Raw genomic sequence first — 11,582 nt, 5'->3', positions numbered from 1 at the left:
GTGCCATTCTGTGAAGACAGCAAAGATTATATAGACGATACAGGCAATCTCAGTGTAATATTTGTGAGTTGGGTTGGGTGCATGTGGGTGGGGGGCATTTTTTCATGTCCCTGATATTATTAATGTGTAACAACATGTTGACCTTCAACATTTTAAATAGTCAGCATTTTTAACCCATGTGTCCATTTGTTAGCAATTCATAAGCAAAATGAGCCTGTTTCTGCTATGATTGGAGATTGTATCAACCAAGCAGATCAGTTACAAGGCAAGACTAGAGGATGGCAGAAACATTTTATTTGGTGAGATGATAGGATTGGAAGCTGTGAGAATCCAAAGATGTTGATTTCTCCAGCTGTTGGTTTTGTATCAACTTGAGGCGAAACCATTACTACAGCAATGTGTATTTATTGTGTATTTTATGTGTATTTATTTAAAGATGAGGTGTTTATCTGAAGATGTTATATACAACAAATAAGCCACTAAAATACAGTTGTTGAAAACTGCTTTTAAAAAATTTCTTCAAAGGGGATTTCCGGTACATGCCTGACTGTTTACGTTAGCAAAGCTTTATTTTCTATAAGAAGTAGATGCCTTTTGAGATACTTTGATGATATGAACTAAAGGCCTGCTCAGGTCAGGGAAAAAAAACCCGACCCGAACCCAACAGAACCACATTGGACCCGAGCCCGAGACGACCCGACCTGACCCGACCCGAGCACCGGAATGTTCCCTTTACTTACCTTGCAACTCCGAATCTGCAGGAAGCCGCAGCATGAAGGTGATGACGTCATCGAGACGCTCACTTGCTCACTGCGCAGACTCAGAGTTTACCTCCTTGACATCCCGGTCTCCCAGCTCAGGTAGGCTTTTCAACTTTTAACACTTATCAGCAGAGAAAAATGCAATACTTACTTTGTGTGTCCAACCCGGACCCGGCCCCACCCGACCCGACCCGACCCGAGCCAGAAAGCCGGACCTGGAAGAGCGACCCGACCCAACCCGAATCCGACACACGTCGTCGGGTCCCATCGGGTTCAGGTTGGATAGCAGGCCTTTAATGTGAGCACATTAACTGGGTGTGTTGGAGCATTGGTGACTTAATAGAGACATACAAGATAATCAGAGGGTTAGATAGGGTGGATAGTGAGAGTCTTTTTCCTCGGATGATGATGGCAAACACGAGGGGACATAGCTTTAAGTTGAGGGGTGAAAGATATAGGACAGATGTCAGAGGTAGTTTCTTTACTCAGAGAGTAGTAGGGGCGTGGAACGCCCTGCCTGCGACAGTAGTAGACTCGCCAACTTTAAGGGCATTTAAGTGGTCATTGGATAGACATATGGATGAAAATGGAATAGTGTAGGTCAGATGGTCGGCACAACATCGAGGGCCGAAGGGCCTGTACTGCGCTGTAATGTTCTAATTCTAATTCTAATTCTAATTTCTGTCCCTGCATGTACGGAATTGCTTGAGTTTGGAAATAAAGTGGGGAGTGAGGTGGAAGTAGTGATGAGTTTTCCCTAATGTAAACAATTTCAATTGTTGAAATGGGAAGGCGGTGGCGTAGTGGTAATGTCGCTAGACGAGTAATCCAGAGCCCCAGACTAATGCTCTGGGGGCATGGGTTCGAATCCCGCCATGGCAGATGGTGAAATTTGAATTCTAATAAAATCTGGAATTAAAATAAGAGCCAGTCTAATGCCAGTCTAACGATGACCATGAAACCATTGTTGATTGTTGTAAAAGCCCATCTGGTTCACTAATGTCCTTTAAGGAAAGAAATCTGCCATCCTGACCTGGTCTGGCCTACATGTGTCTCCAGACCCACAGAAATGTGGTTGACTCTTAAATGCCCTCTGAAATGGCCTAGTAAGCCATTCAGTTCAAGGACAATTGGGGACGGGCAACAAATGCTGGCCTAGTCAGTGAAGCCACAAACGAATAAAAAAAAATTAGATTCCTATATTTAGAATTTTACTACAGTATACAATGATAATGTGTGATGTGAACCATTGGTCTGTTTGTGCATGAGTGGAGCATTTGGTTTGATCTGTAATTCTGTATGTTAACATGTTTACAGTAGAAGTCACTTTGTGCTGTGCAGTAACCTATGGGGGAGCACAGTCTGAGTATATTAGACTAGTCAATTTGCAGGGGGAAAAGTGAGGAGTAATGTTTATAATCAATAAATATATAACAGATCACAAACTCTAGAATGGAAACAGTCAGTTAAATCTACCCAGGAGGTCAATATTCAACTCCCTCTGCTATTCCCGAAAGACTGTGCGCAATAGTTTTTTGTAATTGATTGTAGTGTGTAATGATTCTTATTTCTGGTACAAGAAAGTAAACCACTTTCCAGAGGTTTGAAAGAGCAATATAAGCTTGAAGTGACCATTAGTGGTAATAGGGAATGAATGCTTAATGTGTTGTGTTATGACATTCTTCTGTCTGATATTTTAACAAAGATGTTAATCATTTATTTTAAATAGGTTAGCTGCTGCGTTAAGATAACAGAGGAATGTCCTATGAACATATTAGCATTTGGTGCAATTATCAACAACATCACCTTTTATGGTTTCAAAAACAGAAAATGTTTGAAATGCATCAAAGTTGTAAATTTAATGAAAAATAGATTTTCCTTCTCTGTTGGATCAATGAGTAAAGTTGATCATCTAAAGGAGGAAAAGCAAGGCAGAATTTAGTTCTAAAATTTTGTTTCAGTGATATTGAGGGACATTGTCCGTCCTGAAGCAGCTTAAGAATAGAAATAATTTCTTTCCAATAGTTCCCATCAGCATATCCTTAATCCAAGTACCCTCCGCTCCCCCTACTACCCCTTTTGTTCAGGATGGGGGCAGATGCCAGCTTTTTTTGTCTTGTGGACATAGAATGCAAGGGATTATCCTATGTGTTGCAAAAGATTTCAGTTTACCAAGTATCAATATTTTTAGCTTCAATGCCAGAAATACAGCAAACTCTAAAATTCTGTAAAAATGCACCAAATAATTATCGAAAATTCAAAGAGAGAGGGCAATGACATCAGAACACCTCCTCATGAAAATAAATCTCATGTCTTCAGCACTTTACCTCAGTAATTCTTAAGTTCATCAGTGCTGCAAACTTCATTTGCATACTTTAAGGTTTTGATGGAATATAGCAGTAAAAGTTATGACAAATCCATGTCTTGCTGCACTTTCAGTCTACTTCCTTGTTGTCACATGTCATAATACTTATAGTCAGGGCTGTCTGTAAGTTGTTAGTTTCTTTGGCAGCTGGTATCAGCTATTTGTGAAGCAGGTGGTCAGCTTTCACTATTGCTAGAATGGTATGTATGCATAATCCATATAACGAATTCCTGTGAAGTAAGACTTTTCATGTGACACTATGAAGCTGAATTGCCTTCAGAATGTATGCTTAAATGCAAATAGCTCTTAGTTTTCCAATGGGTCAGTGGGTAAAGTCACTGACTGGGGTGGAATTGAGCTGAAGAGATCAGGGAGCCTGGGCTCCTGATCTATGCTGACTAGGTGACCTCGGTGTGGGTCTGCTACAACTGGGAGGAGGAAAATCAGGCAGAGCTCTGGTTTCTGATCACTATCCATTAGCTCTAGTTGGAAATGACACCTTTATGGATTTTGAGCGATGACAGATTACAAGTCACAAGATCGGATCAAAAGAAGAAAACTCTTCAGCCTCTTTGTTCTCATTGTTCTAGAATACCAAATTTGCTGTCATCCCACAACAGTATTTAGTTCTTTCTTAACTGAATCCGAAATCCTGGCTTCAAGCACTCTTCCTGGCAAACTGCTTAACTGTTTGTAGTCCTCTGCCTAAAGAAATATTTCTGGACATCTGGTTTAAAATTTTATTTCACAACCTTCAACTGGTGCTTTCTTGTCTTGCAGCATTTACATACGAACATATGAACATACAAATTAGGAGCAGAAGTAGACCAGTAGGTGTGGATTCAAAAGTATTGTTTTGGTGTACCTTCTCTATTCCATTAAATATTTTATATACTGCAACGAGACCCCCTCTGAGATAACTCTTTTTGCCGCTGAGTAGCCCAATTTCTCAAGTTATTCCTCACAGTTCGTTGTCTGACACCTGGAATTGGCCTCATTGCTCTCGTTTGCACTGTCTCCGGGACCTGGATGATCATCCTATGTCACGACAACCAGAACTGTACACAATACTCTAGGTGTGAATTGTCTTGGGCACTGTACAGCTTCAGTATGACCCCCTAGGGCTTTGAACTTATTTGATTTGACAATATAACCCGAGATCCTAACATCAGAGACTGATACAGCACAGAGGGAGGCCATTTGTGCCATCTTGCCAATGCCAGCTCTTTGGTAGATCCTATTTGTATTGTTAATCCTTGTCTGACACAGCTTGGACTTGTTGAGTGATGGTCAACCAAACATCTCTGGACTGCATTTTCCTTCCCTTTGGGAAGTTCTGCCCCAGCATGGAGTTCAGGTGCCTCCTATTTTTTCACATATATGAACAATACTTTGTGTTTACCCATTATTGGACTTCATTTGCTATTGACCGTCCCAGGTGCAACTCCTGTTGAGCTCCTTTCTAGTTTGGTATAATCCACAAATGTAACTTTCTTCCACTGAGACTGAGGTCAGAATTTTACGGTCCCCCAACGAGCGGTCTGGTGGCAGGGGTGTAAATTGAGTGGGAGGTGGGGGTGGGGTCATTCCAGACGCCTTCCTGCCGCCCCCCCACAATTTTATGCAGGGCAGCGGTGGCGAGAAATGGCCTGCCGACCCCAGGCCAATCAAAGCTCTTATGTGGCCAATTAACTGCCACTTAAGGAGTATTTAGATGAGCACTTGAAACGCCATAGCGTACAAGACCATGGGCCAAGTGCTGGAAAATGGGACTAGAATAGTTAGGTGCTTGATGGCCGGCACAGACACGATGAGCTGAAGGGCCTGTTTCTGTGCTGTATGACTCAATGACTCGAAGGGTTTCCTCCCACTGCTGCAGGTCTTTTACCCACACAGGTAGACGGCAAAGGCCCCGAGAGCATCGGCAGATAAAACCTGGCGGCCTCCTTGCGGGCTGGTGGGGGGGGGGCCCTCCTGATCGGACATCCTGCGCCCCACAGAGGGTCGGTCCCAAAGCCCTAACTGCCCCCACTGCACAACACTCCTCCCCCCACCACAACCAACCCCCCCCCCCTTGCCTCATTTGCGCCTAGATGATTGACCCCAGCGAGGCCTCAAAAACTTACTTCCATTCCGGGGCCATCCTACACCTTGCTTGCGATGGCTGAGTGTAGTCCCAGCAGTGGCCACCGCTCCCAGTGGTGCTGCTGGGACTAAGAGCTGCCAGCTCTTTGGTGGGACTTCCTGCCTCAAGGAGTTGGAAGTCCCGCCTACGGCCACCTAAGGGTCTGGGAAGCAAAACATCCCAGCGTGGCTTCCCAGGCCCAGAGGAGGCGTGCTCACCCCCAACCTTTTGACCAGTAGGTGGGGCCTCCTGCCCAAAATAAAATTCTGGCCTGAAAACCCATCTCACTTTTATATAGCAGCAAAAAAAGGTGAAAAGGTCAGAAAATCAGGAGACAAAATAGAGTTACTGAAGTTTCCATTGTCGAGCTCATTTAATGAACTTTAACAATTCTCAGGCTTGTCATGAGATTGAACCCCGAGCCTGTGGTAAATCTGCCCTCTCAGATAAAATGGTGCTGATTCTGGGCTATGGGTCACAGAGCAATGGTTTTTTTTCAGTCAGCTGTCTGTAAACAATCTCAGCGATCACAAGACTCCATGATCCACATGGATTCATTTATCAACTAATAAACTTTCACCCAGTTAAACACAATTGAAGGTAACAAAATGAAATTTTTGTAATGCTTGTTTCTTGCTGTTTGTAAATCATATAACCAAATACAGGAAATAAGGTCCATGGTTCCCGAAGAAATAAAATATTTTCATACTCATAACTCATTTTATTTGCCTCTCCCACCTCTCTGTTCTCCTTTAAGAGCATATTTAAAACCGATCTCTTTGACTAAGGGCTGGATTTTCCCTGTGGGCTCCTGCCATCAGGCTCAAATGTGGTTCAGAAGGCCGCACTGTGTGGGAAACAGTCATTGATTGTGATTTTCCCCAGAGTGGCCAATTAATGGCCAGAGGGTGGGCTCACCATCCAATTAAGGATGGTGGGTGGGCTCTTGAAGCTGGAGGGTCAATCAGAGGCCTTCTAGCCTGAAAGCAGCAGCAGGATGCAATGGAAGGTAAGTGAGGGAGAGGGCACTTCAAAACAGAGCCGCTCCCTTTCCAATTTTTTAAAAATTTAAATAAAAAATGGCTTTTGCTGCCAGGCCACCACTGTGGGAGTGTGGGTGGGATCCCGTCCACAGGGCGGCCGCAGCTGCTGATACACCCAGGCCTCCTCCTGAAGTCCCCATCATTACAGATGCCAGTCTTCAGCCAATTCGATTCACTCTACGTGATATCAAGAAACGACTGAAGGCACTGAATACTGCAAAGGCTTTGGGCCCTGACAACATTCCAGAAATAGTACTTAAGACCTGTGCTCCAGAACTTGCCGTGCCCCTAGCCAAGTTGTCCCAGTACAGCTACAACATGGGCAGCTACCGGCAATGCGGAAAATTGCCCAGGTATGTCCTGTACACAAAAAACAGGACAAATCCAACCCAGCCAATTACCGTCCAATCAGTCTATTCTCAGTTATCAGTAAAGTGATGGAAGGTGTTGTTGATAGTGCCATCAAGCAGCACTTGCTTAGCAACAACCTGCTCAGTGACGCTCAGTTTGGGTTCCGCCAGGGCCACTCAGCTCCTGACCTCATTACAGCCTTGTTCAAAAATGGATGAAAGAGCTGAACTCAAGAGGTGAGGTGAGAGTGACTGCCTTGACATCAAGGCAGCATTTGACTGAGTGTGGCATCAAGGAGCCCTAGCAAAACTGGAGTCAACGGGAATCGGGGGAAAACTCTCCGCTGGCTGGAGTCATACCTAGCGCAAAGGAAGATGGCTGTGGTTGTTGGAGGTCAATCATCTCAACTCCGGGACATCACTGCAGGCGTTTCTCAGGGTAGTGTCCTTGGCCCAACCATCTTCAGCTGCTTCATCAATGACCTTCCTTCAATCATAAGGTCAGAAGTGGGGATGTTGGCTGATGATTGCACAATGTTCAGCACCATTCGCAACTCCTCAGATACTGAAGCAGTCCGTGTAGAAATGTAGCAAGACCTGGACAATGTCCAGGCTTGGGCTGATTAGTGACAAGTAACATGCACACCACACAAGTGCCAGGCAATGACTATCTCAAACAAGAGAGAATCTAACCATCTCCCCTTGACATTCAATGGCATTATGATAGGTGAATCCCCCACTATCAACATCCTGGGGATTACCATTGACCAGAAACTGAAATGAATCAGCCATATAAATACCGTGGCTACAAGAGCAGGTCAGAGGCTATGAATCCTGCGGCAAGTAACTCATCTCCTGACTCCCCAAAGCCTGTCCACCATCTACAAGGCACAAGTCAGGAGTGTGATGGAATACTCTCCACTTGCCTGAATGGGTGCAGCTCCAACAACACTCGACACCATCCAGGACAAAGCAGCCTGCTTGATTGGCACCCCATCTACAAACATTCACTCCCTCCACCACTGATAAACAGTGGCAGCAGTGTGTACCATCTACAAGATGCACTGCAGCAACGCACCAAGACTCGTTAGACAGCACTTTCCAAACCCACAACCTCCACCACCTAGAAGGAGATTTATGGGAACACCACCACCTGAAAGTAGAGGCCTGCTACCCAGCCCAAACCCAACGGGACCCGACGGCGTGTGTCGGGTTTGGGTCGGGTTGGGCCCATCTCCCGGGGTCAGCTTTCGGACTCAGGTCGGGTCAAGCCAAGTCCAGGTCGAGTCGGGTTGGGCCAGACACACATGCTAAGTGCTCTGCTGGTAAGTATTGGAATTAAAAAAACTTACCTGAGCTGGGAGTCCGGGACGAAACGGAGTCTGCGCGGTGAGAAAGTACCGTCACTATGACGTCATCGCGCATGCGCTACAGCTCGGTGGAGCTTCCCAGTGGGAAGGTAAGAAAAGTGACAGTTGGGTCGGGTCGAGTAGTGGTGGGTTCGGGTCGGGTCGGGTTCGGGGCAAAATCTGAGGGGCTCGGGTCCACTGTGATTCGGTTGGGTTCGGGTCGGGTTCTTTCTCCCGACATAAAGCAGGCCTCTACCTGCAAGTTCCCCTCCAAGCCACACACCGTTCTGACTTGGATCTATATCGCCGTTCCATCACTGTCGTTGGGTCAAAATCCTGGAACTCCCCTCCTAATAGCACTGTGGGTGTACCTACCCCACATGGACTGCAGCAGTTCAAGAAGGCGACTCGCCACCACCTTCTCAAGCACAATTAGGGATGGGCAACAAATGCTGTCCTAGCCAGCAATGCCCACATCCCAAGAACGAATTTAAAAAAGGCAAACTGGAAGGGCCTCCAGGCCTGCCTGGAGCACTGAACCCAGGCCGCCCCAATCTGTCGCCGCGAGTTAAACTGGAAAATCCCACTCAGCCTCCGTTAACAGGCATTGATAGGCCCTTTAATTGGTTTAATTGGCTGTCCGCCACGTGCAGGCAGGTAGCCCTGCTGCCCCTCCCCCCATCCCGTCTCCGGGAGGATGGCCCAGAGATGGAGCCAGGCAACTGGCCTGCAGGCTGGTGGTGCTATTTTTAGTCTTCACCTGCCTCCATTCCTGACCCCAGCGGGGTCTTAAAATCAGGCCCTAAGTGTTTGGTCACCTCTTCTAATGTCGACTTCTTTGGTTTTGGTGCCATTATTGCCTGATCATGCTACTGCGAAGCTCATTGGGACGTTTTACTACTTAAAGACACTATATAAATGCAAATTGTTGTTCTCTTGTGGAACTGAATGTCACTTTGTGATTAAACTTTCAATGCCGCGCACACTCGCATTTTTATACAGTTCCTGCCCGACTGCCTTGCAGTTGATGAAGGATGTCGAGGGGTGGGTTTCCTGCTTGTCAGTTGTAAATGCTGATTTAAAAAGCATGTTGTTGAATGATGGTGGGTACTTTCTAGTTAATAATGAAAATAATGCAGTTAATTTATTTTCTCAAATAATTGTAAGTGTTTTCACCTAGCGAAAATAATTTGCTTTGTCGTGAAAAGCTAATTTTTGCAGGATATCCGAATAAGTTAGATTGCTTCATGAAAATTTGAACCACATCACTAACCTTGAAGCTCCATTTGATACATTTGGCCAGATATCAGCAGCTGTGTAGCGGATGAATAAACATTTGGGGTTTCATTTGGAATTTAAAAAAAATTAATATCTAACAAAGAATGGAGACATTCAGATGATGGATGGAATTTATATTGTGTTACGACCGAGGTGGGAGGAGTGCACTGTTCTTTCTAGTTCCACTTTTCCACACGACACAACATATATTTTAAAAATGTTTACCCAGTTCCCAATTCGGTCAATCATATACTCTACTCTTTATCCCGGAATAAAATACACCAACCAGGTTTCTTTAATAAACGACAAAATTATCACTTCATTATAAAAACAAGACTTATCCCATAATGAAGCAAAGCATTAATATACAGATTGAAATATGCAAGTTCCTTTTTTAAATGCCCCCCACACACAAACTCATACGCACACTGAAAAAAATAGAGAAATTCTCTCTGCAGAGGTCTGTTACAAAAAAAAAAGACAAAAAAGACTACTTTGGCCAAATACTTGCAAATTCTTAAAGAGAAAAAAAGAACATATGGAAAGATGTCAGTTGTCTCTTTTGGTCTGGCTTCTGAGTACACATGGGATCTTTTTTGGAGCAGTTCTTTTCAGGTGTCATCAAGAATTAATCTGGCAGGTTTTTTCCAGCTTCTCGAGAAATGTTGCATCAAGGGTTTCAGTTATCACACTGAATACACAGGGTTTTTTCAAAGACAGGAGGAACGAGGAGCTGACACACTGGACCTCTCAGGGTCTCTTAGAGAGGTGCAGGAAAGATGATCTGGGTGTTTTTTCCTTAGCAGGCTGATCTTCAACTGTTTTTCAAACACTGTCCATGCCTCAACTAAACCAAAAGAAGAGAAACCAAGCAGCAAGTCAGAACCTCCTGACCCTCTTAAAACTTGACATGTCACTTCTCTGTAAACGTCTTCCCGAGGTCACTAAGATTTCTTTTTTTCCCCCAAAATATACTTTATTAATAAAAATCTATAAAAAATACATTACAACACAGTTCAAAACAGCACCAAGTTGACATTCCAAAAAGTACAAAGGAAATCTGTTTTCTTCAATATAGGAGTGAGTTGCCTCACAACCCTTACATTCCATTTTACATGCCGTGTACATTTTACAGCAAACCCATATTTGGTGTATACAGCCCGAGGTCTTTTCCAAGGGTCCAGCCCCTCAGTTTGCTTTGGTGGGAGGACCTTACAGAGTGGTCTTGCCCCATTGAGCCTTTGCAGCGGCTGCCCCAAGCTTTAGTGCATCCCTCAGCACGTAGTCCTGGACCTTGGAATGTGCCAGTCTGCAGCACTTGGTTGGGGACAGCTCTTTGCGCAGGAAGACCAGCAAGTTTCGGGCAGAACAAAGCGTCTTTCACCGAATTAATGGTCCTCCGGCAGCAGTTGATGTTTATCTCGGTGTGCGTCCCTGGGAACAGCCCGTAGAGCACAGACTCCTGTGTTACAGTGCTGCTTGGGATGAACCTCGACAAAAACCACTGCATCTCTTTCCACACCTGCTTTGCAAAGACACATGCCAGGAGGAGGTGGGCATCCGTCTCTTCCCCACCACAGCCACCTCGAGGGCATTGTGCGGAGGGGGTGAGACTTTGGGCATGCAGGAAGGATCTGATGAGGAGGGCTCTTCTCACCACCAGCCAAGCTACATCTTGGTGCTTGTTTGAAAGTTCTGGTGATGAGGCATTCCGCCAAATGACTTTGGCGGTCTGCTCGGGGAACCATTCGACAGGTTTGAACATCGTGTCCCTCCGGAACTGGTCCATTTTGGATCTCCAGATAAAGCGGAAAATGGCTCGGGTGACCTCCACGGCGCAGGAGTGGGGTTTGGGCCAGACCTGCGCCACATACAGCAACAACATGAGCGCCTCGCACCGGATGACCAGGTTCTTAGCCACAATGGAGAGAGACTGCTGCTCCCACATGCTCAGTTTATGGTGTGACCTGGCTACTCGCTCCTTTCAGGTTTTGGCGCATGCATATCCCCAGCACCTTCAGGTAGTCTGACCTGACGGTGAAGGGCACAAAGGATCGGTCGGCCCAGTTCCCAAAGAACATGGCCTCACTCTTGCAGTGGTTAATGTTGGCTCCCGAGGCCAGGTTGAACTGGTCGCAGATGCACATTAGTCTGCGAACGGACAGTAGATCCGAGTAGAAGACGGCGACGCCGCCCATGTACAGAGAGGCTTTAACCTGAGTGCCTCCACTGCCTGGGATTGTCACCCCTCTTATGTCCACATCCTTCCTAATAGACTCAGTAAAAGGTTCGATACAGCAAACAAACGAGA

General features: G+C 45.6%; 1 long non-coding RNA gene across 1 annotated transcript in view; it reads left to right on the top strand.

Annotated features, from left to right (window-relative positions):
• Positions 1 to 253: 253 nt before the first annotated feature.
• Positions 254 to 11,582, top strand: part of LOC137384564 (uncharacterized) — a 70,743-nt gene continuing 59,414 nt past the window's right edge. The window contains exon 1 of the long non-coding RNA XR_010977609.1: positions 254 to 299. This is a non-coding gene — a long non-coding RNA (uncharacterized lncRNA). The remainder of the gene's footprint in view (positions 300 to 11,582) is intronic.

Source organism: Heterodontus francisci, chromosome 26 (genome assembly GCF_036365525.1).
Source record: "Heterodontus francisci isolate sHetFra1 chromosome 26, sHetFra1.hap1, whole genome shotgun sequence".
In the NCBI taxonomy this organism is placed as follows: domain Eukaryota; kingdom Metazoa; phylum Chordata; class Chondrichthyes; order Heterodontiformes; family Heterodontidae; genus Heterodontus; species Heterodontus francisci.
Note: the sequence above shows the minus strand (reverse complement) of the source record. Positions and strands in the feature narration are given on the sequence as shown.